We start from the raw sequence: 16,229 nt of genomic DNA, 5'->3' as shown, positions 1-16,229 counted from the left end.
TTACATCAGCCAGACATGAGCTGGACCAACAACCCATCAGGGGACTGCACTCAAATGAACAGAGGCCCAAGGAAAAGTCCTCGGCAGCATCCTTCTTGCCTTTGATACCCAGGCAGTGACTTTAGGAAGGTGACTTGTTTTCACTAACACCTCCAGATCAATGTAGTCAATTTTAAAACCAGGCTCACGAGCACTGAGGCAGTAAAAAGCCCCGTGGCCTGGTGACCTGGGCTCTGGGTCTGGCTTTGTCACTGACCAGCTCTGACCTCAGAAGTGTCTTTACTTCCCTGGCCTCTGGGTCTTCAACTGGAAAATGGGAGTGTTGGGTTGAAATGGTGCTAACGTTTTCAATTATATGTTTACTCTTTATTGTATCTCCAACTGATCTGTGCTCTATGTTTGAAAGAATTTTGACTTCTCAACACATTGAACTTGTTAAGCAACAGCCTTTATTTTATTTCTCTTTTTTATTCATCAAAGCATACGCCGGAGCCTCTGATCAACATGACTGGTTAATCTCCTTCTAGCCAAATAAAACCTCATTGTAAGGACACATGGTTTCTTATGGGATGTTTGAAATTTTGAAAATATGTCACAAGTCCCTACTCCAATCCTTATGGACCCCTAAAAATTCTACGGATCCCAAATGAGCAACAAATGGGCTAAAACATGGTTAGAGAAGCCTTCTGTGTCCAGCGTTGTGGCAAAGATGATAGAGCCCCAAAACCTCTATATATAAAAGAAAAAAGAAAAGAAAAGAAAAACGTTACAACACTGGTTTAAATAGCCCAAGCTCAGGCTGTGAAAGCTCAAGCCTTTGTCTTTCTTCTCTGTTGGAGGAGATGGCTTCTTTCCATGCTTCCCCTCCATTTAATCTTGCCAGTACCACAGTTCACTGAATAGCTCACTTCTCTCTACCAACGAATACCCAAAATGATGAATAACAACTCACCTATCTTTTTGACGGTTTCATTTACCAACTTCCCTAATACCTAGGGATTACTCTAGACCTCAAATAATGCATTTTCTATCTGACTTTATATTTTTAATATAGTGATAGAGTACTTACTATTTTCCAGGCAAACAGTAGGCACATAACACACGCTTGCTCAATGTATGAATGGACTCTGCTAAGCATTTCCACATATTCCATGTAATTTAACCCTCTCAGCAGCTCTGTAAGGTAGGGAGCATTCTTCCCATTTCCCCACTGAGGAAACTGAGTCTGAGGCAGGTGCTATTAATTGTTCAGAGTCATACAGCTAGTAAATGGTGAGGCTGGCTTGAACCCAGATCTTTTGTCCATACATCCCTGGGCAGGTGCCCTACAGGGCAACCCCTTGTGGATTCCTGGTGCTCTTTCCTTGGGTGTTTCTGAATGAGCTGACCCTCTCTCTCCTCCTCGCCATCACCAGCCCCACCCAGTTCATAAGTCTAACCTCCAGCCATCTTCTGTCTTGCTTCAGCATCCTTTTGGACATATCTTGCCACCCCGATGTTGTCATTCTGCAGCTTCTTATTTGAAACTGTGGACAGCAATTCCCCCAAACTCTGTAGCAAGTTCTTTGCAATGTTTTGGTGGGATCACACAGCAGCCCTGTTAGGAGCGGTCTCTGCAGTCTCCTCATGCATCCCCTCACCGGGCAGACAAGCACAGCCCCAGGGCCGCCTGGAGGTTCTCTGTCTTTGGCAAATGGACATGCATGAATCTATTCCTTCATCACTACACCTGGGTCACAGTCAATTTTGAAACCACGTTACATTTTTTTCCCTCTTTCAGAACCTAGAAGGGGCTGGGCGTGGTGGCTTAGGCCTGTAATCCCAGCACTTTGGGAGGCTGAGGTGGCGGATCACTGGGTCAGGAGTTCAAGACCAGCCTGGCCAACATGGCAAAACCCCATCTCTACTAAAAATACAAAAATTAGCTGGGCGTGGTGGCAGGTGCCTGTAATCCCAGCTCCTCGGGAGGCTGAGGCAGAAGAATCGCTTGATCCTGGGAGGTGGAGGTTGAAGCGAGCCGAGATCGTGCCATTGTACTCCAGCCTGGGTGACAAAAGCAAGACTCCATCTCAAAACAAAACAAAACAAAACAAAACAAAAACCTAGAACTGAGAAGGTCCCTTTTGAACAACTGGTCCAATGCTTCCATGTTTACCCCCCTCACCCCTCCCACACACACATATGCCCATTTTACAAATAAAGAAACTGAGGTCCCTGAACTCCTGGATAAAACGTTACATCAGAGGACACAAAAAACAATGAATAACAAATGTTTGTTTCTTGATGATTGATAGTGGAGGTATTTGAAAACATTCCTTTTTCTAGGATAGACGAGCAAAGGACTCATGGGCTGATGGCCCTCAGTATTCATCCTGTTATCAACGACAAGGCCTGTGTCATCCCTGCCTCTGTCAGCGTGCTAGCTCAATTGCTCAGCATGTGGTGCCAATGAGAGTGCTCTGGCTCCACCACTTTGGGGCTGAGTGCCCTGAGACAGAGCCATGGTGAGACTTCTAGAAGAGAAACAGGAAGAGGAAACCTGTTAGTCAAACCTGTTAGTCAAGTATTTCAGCTTAGTATAAAGGACCTCCATGGGCATGTCCATGGCCTTGCATGCATGCACACACAAATGCACACACAAACACACACACACACACCATCCTGCCCTTTTGATTCAAATAATTATATCCATAATATGTTGTTTAATGAAAAAAATAATATCCCAAAGCTAGTGTTTGGGGACAGACCTCCCTCCTTACCTGGTTTGCTGAGAAGATTCCAAGATTTAGAGTCAGAAGAAATGGGAGTAGGATCCTGGCTTTGACCTTGACACAATGTTCAACCTGGGTGAGTTCCCTTTGGAGTTGTTTCCTGATACATAAAATGGAAATGCCACAGCATTGTTCACAGTGGTGTTATGGGCACTAGAACAATAAAGCCTGTGAAAGCCGTTTGCAAACTCTAAAGTGCTGCTCAAACAGGAGTAAAATTAATACCAGATTTTTACTCCAGGGACCTTCTGGGAAATTCATGTGCTCTGGGGTAAGGGGATCTCTCTCTCTGAGGGCTATTCAACACACGTGGACAGATGCCTTGTCACAGTGCTAGCCGGCGAGGGTGAGGCAGAAATGGGGATGGTGCAGGCTCTGTCCATTCTATTAGTGAGTCCAGGACTACCCTGAGTATGGACTGCCTCTTGAAGTAGTGAGTTCACCATCACTGGAGACATTTAAGCATGGAACAGACAACACTTTGCAGAGAAGCAATGGAGGAAATCTAAGCATCAACTGGATGTCGGAATTGATGACCTTCGAGGTTTCTACAAACTTCTCTGGTTTTATGGAAAGGAAGAAGAGAGTTCCATTCAGCAGGGCGTGTGGTTTGAGTTCTGCCAGGGGATCATCATTCAAACATAAGACACTGCAGGTCTTTCTTGGGGTCTATGGATTCATGCTGGGGGAGTGGGAGAGATGGACACACAGCAGAACTCTGAGTGACTGCAGGACAGAGAGGTGCCCCGGGGCAAGGCAGTCACAGCGTGAGCATGCCCAGCCAGTCCACGCTGCTGCTGCTCACCCTTCTCAAGGGTAGTGATGCCCCCGCGCTTCGCCCACTCAGGAAGCCATGGTGGTTTCCCCATGCCTGATGCCCAAACTTCTCCACTTGATCTCCATCACCATCCAAGGACTGCCTCCAGTTGACCAGCCTAATCAGCCAAACTGACCCTCTCATGATTACTAGACAAGCCATGGCTCTCCTTCCTGTTTGCCTTCCCCCACCTAAAATACCTTGCCCCACTTCTTCCACCTCCCCAGTCTCTGCACAACAGAAGCACTCATCCTTCTAGGCATTGCTTTAATGCCACCACCTCCAGGAATTCCTCCCTGATTGCTGTCCCACCTATTCTCCAAGTGATTCTTCCCTCTGAGCTCACTTCATCTTTCCTTCTCTTGTAGGGCTTATTCTCTATATTAGAGCTAATTGTGGGTACGTTCTGTCTCCCTCTACCAAAATTTAAATCCCTTAAAACCAAGTTCTCTGTCCCTCTATTCCCCAACTCCTACCCCAGCACCTGGCACCTTTCCCAGCACCAGCAAGTGTTTGATGTTGAATAAGTAAATAAACAAATACACTTCTACTTCCAAACACAAAAATCATCAGCAGAACGAACTGATGGATTCATTCTTCTCTCCCTGAGTGCTAGTCTGCAAAATGCTGCATCTGGAACACAGATAGAAGATCTAAGGGATGTCAGCAAGAGGAGATCACTGGAAAACGGGGACAACAGGGATAAAACATCAATTGGTAATGTGAAATCATCTAATAAATGGATCGGTGATTAATCACAATTAACCACAAGTCCCAGGACAGATTTTCAAAAGGTGCTCAGAGTTATTGGGCCTACCTAATAAAAAATTATAGTAATCATGACCTGATTTAATTTTTTAACAGTTTTACACTATTCTCATGGGATATTCAGGCCAAATGCAACCTCAAAGGGAGGAGTTGGGAGTGGTGGTGTGATGGTGTTGAAAACACTGTAGTCTGCGAAACAGAAGACGTGGGCTCTCTCTTAAGCTCTGCAACCAATTTGGTATGTAGACATGTCAGAATGATGACCCTTTCCTTCCCCTTCTAGCCTTCTGTAAATCACAGTGGAACTAGGTGCTCCCTCAGATTAGAGAACGTGTCCGGTTTTTCCATCTGCCTTTGCAATACTTTGGCTGTTTCCCACTGACTTCTAACAAAAGGCCCTCTGGGTCTACTTGAACGCTGGCCAATTTAACAGCAGCACTTGTTGGCCAAAGCAAGTTTGACGGGTGACAACTGTGAAATGGGAGCCCTGAGAAAGAGAGGGCTCCATCAACTCATGAGCCAGGGCCTGCCCTTCAGTTTTGATGTTACAGTCACTGGAGATCATTGAACGGGTTAATCAAAGTCAGTGGTCCTGGGTTGGAGTTCCTTGCTCTGCCATTTTGTCTTTTGGTGCCTCAGGGCTCCCACAGATAAACTGAGGCAACACCTTTCAGCCAGGCTCCTGGACTGCATATTTGCTAAGCTGGCCACAAACGCTGCTTGGCCTTCCTCAGAACCCAGTGGTGGGAAGCAGCCCTCTGCAGTGCAAGGAAGAAAACCAGGGATGTCCCCCACCCTCTGCCACCCACTGTCCAGTGCAAATACAGTGCCCATCCCTCAGCGGCAAGTAATTAAATGTTCCCAGGGTGGCCTGTAAATTCTTCACTTCTCTCTTTGGGAGGTAGAAAAGAAAGGAATTCCTACTGAATATTTCTCTATTTTTCTATCTGTGGGTGAATGTGGGTTGAGAGACTGTGTGTGTGTAAGCATGGCCCCCCAACCCTGTGCCTTACACAACTAGGTATTTACACACCAGATGATCCCTGCAGGGAGAGGCAAGTCCCCAGCTGCTGTGGAATTTTAAGAGATCTTTCTGGAATGCCCTTATGGGATGTCTGTTTCTAATTGCCTCCATCAGCCAGAGCTGGCGAGCTGGCAGGAGCAATGAGAGGTGAAATTGAACAGATTCCAGTTCACATCAGACCCCCAGCCCTGCCAGAGTCCCCCCAGGGCCAGAAAAGAGAAGAAACGTGGCCAAGACGCTGGGTGTGGTGTGGTGGAAAGAACACTCTGCTGGAAGTTGGAAGGCCCAGCCTGAAGCCCAACCCTGCTGCTAACGCCCTGCCTCGCTTTGGATCCATCACTTTCCTTCTCGGGCCTCCAGTTTCTCATCTGCTAAATGAATAGTGAGGACTGGCTGATCTCCAAGGCCCCTTTCTAGTCTAAGATTCAGGGACAGAAATGTCAAGCTCTCATTGTGGAGGGGAGACATTTTCTGCTGAACTTTAAAATCAGGTGCTCTGCATTTTACATCTTTAAGAAGAATGGGGAACGGGTGATTTCATTTCTACCCATTATAACCTACCCTTGTCCCAGCCCCAGCCCCATTCCTTCCTCTTGCTGGCTAGGGGTGGCTGGAGGTCTGAGCGCTGACCCCGCCGGAGAGGCAACAAGATCCCGTAGTTCCTTAGTGCCCCCTATAGGCCCCAAAGGCAGTCACACTGAAACGGGAGTGTCCGTGAAGCCACCTTCTCCCCAGCAACACAGGGCTTCTGCTGCAGAGCCTCCGACTTTAGAGGCAGGTGACACAAATGGGCCCCTAATTTGTGATGAATTTCTTCTCTTTTGAGCCTGTTGTTGTTTTAAGGCTCAGACTAAAACCATTTAACCAATAGCCCCAGGAGGCTGGGATTTGAACACCTCACAGAGGGTCACCAAATATCAAATACTGAAGACTTCTAGTCCTGCACTTGCCCACCCAGCCCCTGCCAGGCCCCTCGCCCCACTAATCCCTGCCACTGATGCTTGCACATCTCCAGTGACTGGGAGCTCTTTTCTCTCCAAGTCCATCTGGATCAGCTAGGAATTCTGTTTAGCTGGTAGTAAAAGTCCTAACTGGAGTGACTTTGCCAAATTGGGAGTGTATTTGCCCATCTAAAAGATATCTGTAGATAGGCTGCAGCCTACAAAATGATCAATCATTACTAGAGCACAAGTCTCGCATCAGCCCTGTAACCTCATGGGCTACTACAGAGTCCTCGGCAGAGGAATACAGGGAATGCCAAAGGCCAACACAGTGCTCTCCCCACCAAGTCGGCCCCCTTGGAGACCCACCTCATGACTTGTGCTTGCGTCTCGCTGGCCATCCTTGCTGCAAGGAGGGCTGGAAATGTAGTCTCATCACCACTCCAAATAAAACTGGAATCTGATACTAAGGAAGAAAGGGGGAATGGACACTGGTCAGCAAGGAACAGGCTCTGCCACACCGCCCATGTGCCTTGAGAGAAGTACCGAATGGGGTGGCAGCTGTGTAGTTGCCTCTTGCGGATGCTAACTTCCCTCTGTCTGCAGAGCAGGCATGGAGCTCTTGTGTGCTGCCTCACTTGGGTGTGCTTACCTGATCCAAGAGAATTCCTTGCCTCCTCACACAGGACCAGACCCTTGCCAAGTTCGTTGGGAGAGATAGTATCTGCCAGATCACTCTTGACTGCAGATGATGCCAGGGAGTAAAACCTCCAACTTCCCCAGAGCCAGGCCTCTCTGGTACTTTCCCTAGAGAGAACCACGCCAGCTCACCTACAATGACCCAAGCCCAACTCCAACACGCTCCCCAACCCCCACCTCCCCACCCACCTCCAGCGCTCTCCGCCAGGTCTAGAACCAGTGGGTATCTCTTGCCAGCAGCCTCTGGCAGCTTTGTCTCAGTCTCCCCGCCCCATGGGGGAGATCCTCAGTCCATGTTTTAATGCACACTCACTCCACAGACAGTTCATTGCTTTCTCTCCATTTGTTCTGCTGGGAGCCAAAGCCACTCACCAGTTCAAAGGGAAAAAAAATTCTTCAGTGTGTACATTTGATATTTAAAATTGTAGATGTAAAACACAGACAAAACTGACTTGGCGTTCTTAGTTTGGCCCAGCTAACACCACAGCTAACTTTCTTTCTTTCTTTCTTTCTTTCTTTCTTTCTTTCTTTCCTTCCTTCCTTCCTTTCATCCTTCCTTCCTTCCTTTTTTCTTTTCTTTCTTTCTTTCTTTTTTTCTTTCTTTCCTTCCTTCCTTCCTTTCTTTTTTCTTTTCTTTCTTTCTTTCTTTCTTTCTTTCTTTCTTTCTTTCTTTCTTTCCTTTCTTTCTCTTTTTATAGACCGAATCTCACTCTGTCGCCCAGGCTACAGTGCAATGGCACAATCTCGGCTTACTGCAACCTCCATCTCCCGGGTTCAAGCGATTCTCCTGCCTCAGCCTCCCGAGTAGCTGGGATTACAGGGATGTGCCACCATGCCCAGCTAATTTTTATATTTTTAGTAGAGACAGGGTTTCACCATGTTGGCCAGGATGGTCTCGATTTCTTGACCTCATGATCCGCCTGCCTCAGGCTCCCAAAGTGCTGGGATTACAGGATTTTTTTTTTTTTTTTTTTAATGAAGTCTTGCTTTCTTACCAAGGCTGGAATGCAGTGGCACAATCATAGCTCACTGCAGCCTCAACTTCCTGAGCTCAAGTGATCCTCCCGTCTTAGCCTCCTGAGTAGCTGGGACGACAGGCACGTGCCCAGCTAACTTATTTTACTATTTGTAGATATGGGGTCTCCATATGTTTCCCAGGCTGGTCTTGAACTCTTTCAAGAGACCTTCTCATACCAGCTAACTATTAATATTTAATCAGCTGGCCTCTGGTTTTCTGGTCCGAGATGTCCCAGGTCCATCAGGCTTAGAAGGGAGGCCATTTCTTCCATCAGGCTTGGAAGGGAGGCGGTTGGTTCCCAGACTCTGCAACATTTGGCAAATGTCCTTGGACTGCTGCATGGCCACTTTCCTGTGAAGAAAACTGAGGCACAGAAAGGCTCTCTATGACAGTTGTCCCTTACCCTGGACCAAGATATTCAGGGTAGAAGAAGGGCCCAGGTGAAGGGAAGAGAAAGCTGGGGGCAGCACAGTGGGCTCCATTTGGGGAACCATTTTCTTTTTCTTTCTTTCTTTTTTTTTTTTAGACAGAGTCTTGCTCTGTCGCCAGGCTGGAGTGCAGTGGTGCGAACTCAGCTCACTGCAACCTCCGACTCCCTGGTTCAAGCGATTCTCCTGCCTCAGCCTCCCAAGTAGCTGGAATTACAGGCATGCACCACCACACCCAGCTAATTTTTGTATTTTTAGTAGAGACGGGGTTTCACCATGTTGGCCAGGATGGTCTCGATCTCCTGACCTCGTGATCCACCCACCTCGGCCTCCCAAAGTGCTGGGATTACAGGCGTGAGCCACCGCGCCCGGCCTGGGGAACCATTTTCTAAATCTCCCAGGCATGCGTCAGGTCTTACTGTGTCTCCATCTGTACTTTTTTACTTCAACGGCCATCTACATTATTCAATAACTGCACCAATTGTTCGTTATACGAAACTGCATTCTCTTTACAGAGCATCATTTCAAGCAGGCTTCAGTGTTTGCCACCCTTGTTTGACGTGGTCTAAATGTGCCTATTCTTCCATCCTGTCACTTTCATCCATTCAGTTGTCTCATGAGACTGAGCATGTTTGAAGAGAGAGACCCTTAACTATACAATCAGACTAGGATTTCCCTTTAAGATGGAGTTTCCAGGAATGAACTCTGCTTAAAAGCAGAGACCACCTCTTTGGGAATGTGAGGGGGAGAAATAATCAGCTTCAATTTGTGAAGAACAATTTATCACGAATGCTCTGAAACCATGTCTGTTTTAGATCTTTTCTCCAGCATAATTCAGTGATTGCACATATATCATCGAAGGTTCCTAGACTCCTGGGCTCAGCAGATGGCCCCCCAGAGGCCAGCTTTTCCATTTCTCATAGTATACTTAGGCAAAGACGGAGTGTCATTTTAGCACTTTCCTAGTTGGTATTTTTAAAAATATATTTTTGTACTGTTTAATGCTAGGTATTTAATACCTTGGAGTACTTAAAACCCTAATAGCAAGTTGAATTATCACTGCTTTGCAGCCATGGAAGCTAAAAGAAAGCTTAGAAAAAAATGATTTGGTGCACGTCTCATCTTCAGTTCAAGGTGGAAGGAGAAACCTGAGTCCTTTGACCGAATCATATTGACAGCGTGACTTCTTCCTAGCACATCTGTGTATATTGAAGTTATTATTTAGAAAACTCAGCCAAGTCTCTCTGTTCTCAGATGCTCAACTCTAATGCCTCCAAAGCACAAAATCAGAGTAGCTCAAATAGGGCAGCAGCTTAGTTTGGATAAATCATGTCAGTTCCTGGATGATTGCTGTCCTTATAAAGTAGGGGTCACATCCCCCAAAGAGCAGTGCAAAATCTCTTGGAAAATGTACATGGGAGATGCAAAAAAGAATGTATCTGCAGTCGTCTCTTTATATCTATGTGGAGATTATCTGTATAACAAGCATTAAATGAGAGTTTCATCTCTTTTTTTTTTTTTGACAGTCCACTCTGTAGTCCAGGAATGCAGTGGTGTGATTACGGCTCGCTGCAACCTCTACCTCCTGGGCCAACGTCGTCCTCCCATCTCAATCTCCTGAGTAGCTGCGACTGCAAGCACACAACACTAGGTCTGTTTTTTTTTTTTTTTTTTCTTTTGTCTTGTAGAGATAAGGTCTCACTGTATTGCCCAGGCTTGTCTTGAACTCCTGGGCTCAAGCCCTCTGCGTGTCTCAGCCTCCCAAAGTGCTGGGATTACAGGTGTGAGCCACCATGCCCAGCCTGCATTGTGTTTTGTCTTGGGTGCACAATGTAGGGTTCACATTTGGACCACTGGTGCAGAAGAGGGTGAATTTAAACCCCTCCAAGTCACAAACTTGAAGGAATATGTGCTAAGTGAAAAAAAGGAGGGAGTTCAAGTGGCTCACAACTATAATCCCAGCACTTTGGGAGGCCGAGGTGAAAGATCGCTTGAGGCCAGGAATTCAAGATAGCCTGGGCAACATCTCAAGATCCAATCTCTACAAAAAATCTAAAAAACTTTTTAAAGGGGAGGGCAGTGGTGAACAGTATAATATACTGATTTTGTATTTAAAAAGGAAAAAGGAATAGGGATACACATATACCTACTTATTTGCATTGTATCCATGATGACTACATCTGAAGGAATGCACCAGAAGCTAGAAACATTGTTCCTAGAAGTGGAAGATGGGTGATGGGAGGAAGGAGTAGGAGGGAGACTTTCTACTCTATATCGTTGGTACCATTTTCAACTTTAAACCATGAGAACGTATTACCTATTCACCAAAGAATAAATACAATTTGATTTAAAACATCATGCAACCTGTTCCATGGCAGGGCCCGTGGCTCTGGGTCCTGGGAGTAGGAGAGCAGTAGGTTGGAGAGGGTTGTTTTAGAACCTGTCTCAGCCAGCCTGGCTGAGAGTTGTGACATCCTTTGACCTCAGACTGTGCTCCTCCTGCTTCCAGAGTGTGGCCAGGAGTCACAAGCTCATGTTATTTCTTCAAGCAAATGATGATGGACATCGGTTGCTGGCTGGCATATCATGCTTTCCCAGCAAAGCAACAAGAATGCTTATGTCCCTGTCTGGGATCTCACTGAAGAGGGTTGCGGACCAAACAGAGGGCACCCCAGAAGCTGGTCATGATGGGCTGGGAAAGTGTATCCTGTATGGGAGGGCTGAAGCCCGGAGACCAGAGGGCTCGAGGATTCAGGAGCCGTGTTTCCAGCCGTCTGAAGGGAAACCAGAAGACAGGCTAGACAAGAGCTGGGTGGACCTGTGTCCTGGGCAAGGTGCAGACTTCCCGGAGCCCCTTTCCTCATCTGCAACGTGGGACAGTAATATCCACAGCAAAGATCTCTCCGGGGTTTTCTGGTTTACAACTTAATGCATGCAACATGTCTAGCACTTACTAGGCACCCTGCAGAGGTTTCTGAGTCCCATCCCCACCACAAATCATTCCTGTCAAACCACTAAATTTGTTCAGAATTGCCCCAGTGGGTGAAAGCTGCAGGAAAACAGACTTGGGCGCCTATTAGAAAAGACTTTCCTATAGATAGAACCATTCAAAGATGGAGCAATTCTGTCCTGATGGGCATTTTTCAGGTTAACAGTGCTTTACTGGAAGAAACTCAAGGCTCTTTTTTCTGGGTCTCTAAACTCACGGCAAACGAAGTAGGATCAAAGACCCCTGGGCCCCATCTCAGACATGGCCCTTCACGGCCCCTTCCACCTCACTCTCCCCTCCATTCCTGTCCCTCCTCCAGGCAGCCTGTGCAGCTCCCAGAAAGGCTCAATTAAGAAGGCATTTCCAGACCTCGCTGCGGCTGGCACCGCCACATTTTTTGCATTCTCTGCCTCTGCAGCTCCTGGAGCCATGAGGTGTGTATCTGCCTGTGTGTGTGTCTCTTATCTACCTCAGGAGAAAAGGACACGAGTCTTGTGACTCAGTCTAAGAACAATTTCCTCCTTTGACTTCACATTTCCAACTGGAGGGACTCTGGGTCCCAGCGATGACCGTGAGAGTGTCTTCTCAGGGCGAATGTTTTTAACTGTGCTCTGACTTTCCAGGGCTTCTGAGCAGGTGCTGTTCGGAGTCCATGAGAACTCCAGAATAAGTGAGGTCTGATCCATGCTCCAAACGCAACTACAGTCAAATGGAGGGGATACACACTTAGGTTCAGTGTAACTCTCACACCAAACGAACCACGACAAATGCCACAGGGAGCTAAGTGCCATAAAGAACGATTGTAAATGTTAGATATAATAATGGCAAGTGGTTATGTTAAAGGGAAAGCAGTCCTTCTCAGTTAGAGATGCATGCAGATGCCTAGGTTATTTTAAAATACTCTAGGGAAAGCCAGGCATGGTGGCTCATGCCTGTAATCCCAGCACTTTGAAAGTCCAAAGCAGGTGGATCACCTGAGGTCAGGAGTTCGAGACCAGCCTGGCAAACATGGAAAAACCCTGTCTCTACTAAAAATACAAAAATTAACCAGGCAGGGTGGCAGGGGCCTGTAATCACAGCTACTCAGGAGGCTGAGACAGGAGAATCACTTGAATCTGGGAGGCGGAGGTTGCTGTGAGCCAAGTTCACACCACTGTACTCCAGCCTGGGCGACAGAGCAAGACTCCATCTCAAAATATATAAATAAAGTAACTCTAGGGAAAAAAATCTTAAGTGTTTTGGGGTGAGATGATATGATGTCTGGGATTTGCTTTAAAATATTCCAGAAAAAAGGCTGGAGAATAGATGAACAATTTGGCAAAACATTGATAATTGTCATTATTAAAGCTGGCGATGGGTATAAGAGAGTTTGTTATATCATATTCTCTATTTTTGTATATGCTTGGAAAATTGCAGAATAAAAAGTTAAAAGGAAATGAATGGTTAATGCTGACAGGAGGTGTGTGGGTCAGGGACAGCTTCACACAGTAGGTGAAGTTGAAACTGGGCTTAGAAGATGAGTCAGAGATTGGAAGTGGGAGGGATAGACATGATTTGGAAGCTCTTGTTGGCTTTATTTTTTGTCTGTAAATCCTTCTGTTCTCGTGGGTTTTCATACCAGTGAGAGCACTTCCCCCTCCAGGGTGTGACCTGCCCTTGTTTCAGACACCCCTTTGGATGGGGCCTTGCAGTGAGGCCTTCTATGGCTGGCAGAGCTGGAGCTGTCGTGGCCCTGACCAGGTCTGCAGCCCCCACCCCGCTTCCTTCCTCCTCTCTCCCCCTCCATGCTCCGTCTGGGGAAAATTATCCCAGCTCCAAGTAGTAAATTTAAGGCCTTGGCAGCCCTCCCACAGATGACTCCCAAATTATCCCCTTCCAAGGGTGGGAGTGGGGAGGCCAGAAGTTCAGGCCCGAGGCATTCACCCAGTCGTTTGAGAGCTCCGGGCGCCATCTGCTGACGGCACCCGGAGCTCCAGCTTGGAATGAAGGCAGGGGGTGTGCTGGAATTCACCAACTCCAGAACAAGGCCGGTCTCAGATCTCTGAGAATGAAGGGGATACACTGTTTGACAGACACCAGGCAGAAAAGGGGAAGAAAGAGGACGTGTGTGCATGTGCATATGTGTGTGCCCGAGTCTGTGTTTGTGGATTTCTGCATTTTATGCATGGCGACTGGCTGCTGGGCTGGGGGTGTTTTGGAGGGTGTGTTGGGATGGTCTGCATGCTTCTGTCATTGTTCCTTAGGGTGAGTATGTGGGCCATCTCCAGAGTAAAAAGGCAGTAAATAAGAGGTAATCGGGCCCAGCTGTATCCCTCCGAGGGACGTCTCCAGATGTCCTCTCATCGTTAATCCTCAGCCCAAACATGGGTGATAGGTGACTCGGTTGATTGCATTTTCAGCTGGGGAAAATGAGGCACGTGGCATAATCAGAGTCCTTAGTGAGAAGACTGGCTTCACCACGAGCATCAAATAACCTGGAGGCAAAGCCCCTGAAGGTCATTTAGTTCAACCTTCTTATTTTGCAGAGAAGGAATCATGAGTTCAATGAAGGGAAAAGCAAAAGAGAGATCCTATTAGATTATCCTTCAAGTCCTTCTCAGCCATGAGTTCTGATGGGCAACTCCCCAACCCAACCAAGCCCAATATTTGTGCCAGGAGGGTCCTGGGCAGCTGCTCTCCTGCCTTGCCCCATCTCTGCTTTACCTCTTCTCTATTTTCTCTCCTGAAAGAATTTCCTGACCCATAAATCCTGAGAGATTTATTATTTCCTGAGGCATCCCTTAGTTGGAAAATGTAGCTTTACAGTCGCCGACTCAGGACCACACTGGGGTCCCAGCTGTTAGCGTGGGAGCACAATTTCTCCTGCGTGGTAGTGGGGAGGACGCCAGCCTTCCATCCATCCCAGAGGGGCCACCAGTATCGCTACTTACATTTCCTGGCTTCTAACTAAAGTTGCTGAAACACCAGCTCAGAAGTTTCTCTCAGCAAGTGGTAAGAGCAGCCACAAAGTCTAAGAAGAACCAACGAGCTTGGTTTCTCTCCTCACCAGCTGGAAGGAGGGGGCCTGGGATCTTCCTGTCGTCACGATTATTTCTTCTCTCTAAAATGATGCTTCTGACTCTAGTCTTTTCCCCTCCAATGTGAAAAAAAAATTCCTAAAGCATAGCTCACCTCAAAATCCTGCAGGCAACACCTCCTTTTTGCATATAGGATAAGTCCAGATACTTTTATGGGTTCTTCAAGCACCTCCAACCATGACCCCACATCCCTCCAACACCTTCTCTTCATATTTTCCTATGTGCACTGAGTTCCAGCCACACTGGCCCCTTACCTGTTTCTAGTTCCACCCCCAAGGCTGTTCTGCATCTACCTTGACCATACTGTCACTCACAGCTCCCTCAACCTCAAATGCCCCTTTCTCTGTCTCTAAATGTTGAGATCCTATTTCCCAAAGACCTATCTCAAACGCCATCCTTTCCAGGAAGCCTTTGGGGACCTCCTCCCTCCAAACTAAACAATCTCTGTCGAGTCGGCTGCGCTGTATTTGGCTTGTACCTTTTCACATTCTTCTAGGCTGCCTTATTTTACAGCTCCTTCTTCCCATTGACTATTCCCCCACTCAGACTCTGAGACCCTGGAGGGCAGTGGCAGTGTCTACAGCATCTTCCTCTTCCCTTTCATCACCCTCCTTCCTCCCAAAGATCCAGCAGTGAGGACAGTTCCCAGCAGTGAGGACATTCTCAGGGGATAGTGGTAGAATTGAATTTCCAAGTAACTTATAAGTGATCTTCACATAATCTAATATTTTGACTTTTCCAATCTCTGCTCTCCTCCCTTAGGGCAAATTAACCCAGAAGAGTACTTCAGAGAACACAGACAAACTGCCATGCAGTGAAGAGAACGTGGCAGGAAGCCCTGGTATTCTGGAAGAAGCTCTGCCCACTCCAGACAGACAGGATCCGCAGGCCTAGTGCCATGTCCATCTCCAAGGAGATCACATTCCAGAGCCAAAGACCGCCATCGAGAAGAAAGTAACGTGAGCCATCAGAATGCACACCTAGAGCGCTCCAGGAAGGAAATCTCAGCCACGGCATCCTCCATGGTCACACGGAGAGGGTGGGTGTCCTTGTAGCTTTGGCCCTGAGACGGGAGCTGGAGCTGGACACAGGGTTCTAGTCCTGGCTTTGCTGTAAACAGTTCCCAGACCTGGAGCAAGTGCCTTTCCTGTCTGTATAATGTGGGGGCTGATGTGGATCATCTTTAAGCCCTCTGCAAGATGGACACGCTGGGATCATAGTAAGGACACATGCCAGTCAAGCCAGGTTCTTCATTTGAAAACCTTTATACATTTTTTCTCTTCAGCCTTAATAAAATTAACTCACCTAGCATTGTATATATTGCAAACTGTTTTGATCATCCACATTTTTTATTGTTGGCTGACCTCGAGCCAACCAATCATTTATTTTCTGACCTTTTAAGATGGTTCGTAGCTGCCATTTCATGTATCTGAAAAATGAGATGTGAAAAGAATACACATATTTCAGACCAAAATTTTGTTTCTTTTAAATAATTTTTTTCTAAGAATGATACACATTCATTTTAAGTAAATTTCCAAGAATGATACACATTTGTATTTTTTCTAAGAATGATACACGTTCATTTTCTGTATTGGAAATACAGAAAATTATAAAAAAGACAAATATCTCCTAAAACCCTACTACCCAAAGATAGATATTAACAGTTTGGTGTAGATCCCCTCAGATCTCTTTCTAGG

General features: G+C 46.8%; 1 long non-coding RNA gene across 2 annotated transcripts in view; it reads left to right on the top strand.

The window, feature by feature from the left end:
• LOC131380993 (uncharacterized) overlaps window positions 1-15,841 on the top strand; it is a 51,805-nt gene extending 35,964 nt beyond the window's left edge. The window contains exons 3-4 of one of the 2 annotated variants that reach the window (XR_009209370.1): window positions 9,993-10,117; window positions 15,295-15,841. This is a non-coding gene — a long non-coding RNA (uncharacterized LOC131380993). The remainder of the gene's footprint in view (window positions 1-9,992; window positions 10,118-15,294) is intronic. The other variant, XR_009209371.1, reaches the window with a different exon arrangement.
• Window positions 15,842-16,229: the final 388 nt, after the last annotated feature.

Source organism: Hylobates moloch, unplaced genomic scaffold (genome assembly GCF_009828535.3).
Source record: "Hylobates moloch isolate HMO894 unplaced genomic scaffold, HMol_V3 SCAFFOLD_13, whole genome shotgun sequence".
Classification (NCBI taxonomy): Eukaryota; Metazoa; Chordata; class Mammalia; order Primates; family Hylobatidae; genus Hylobates; species Hylobates moloch.
This window is presented reverse-complemented; position numbering and strand designations above follow the sequence as displayed.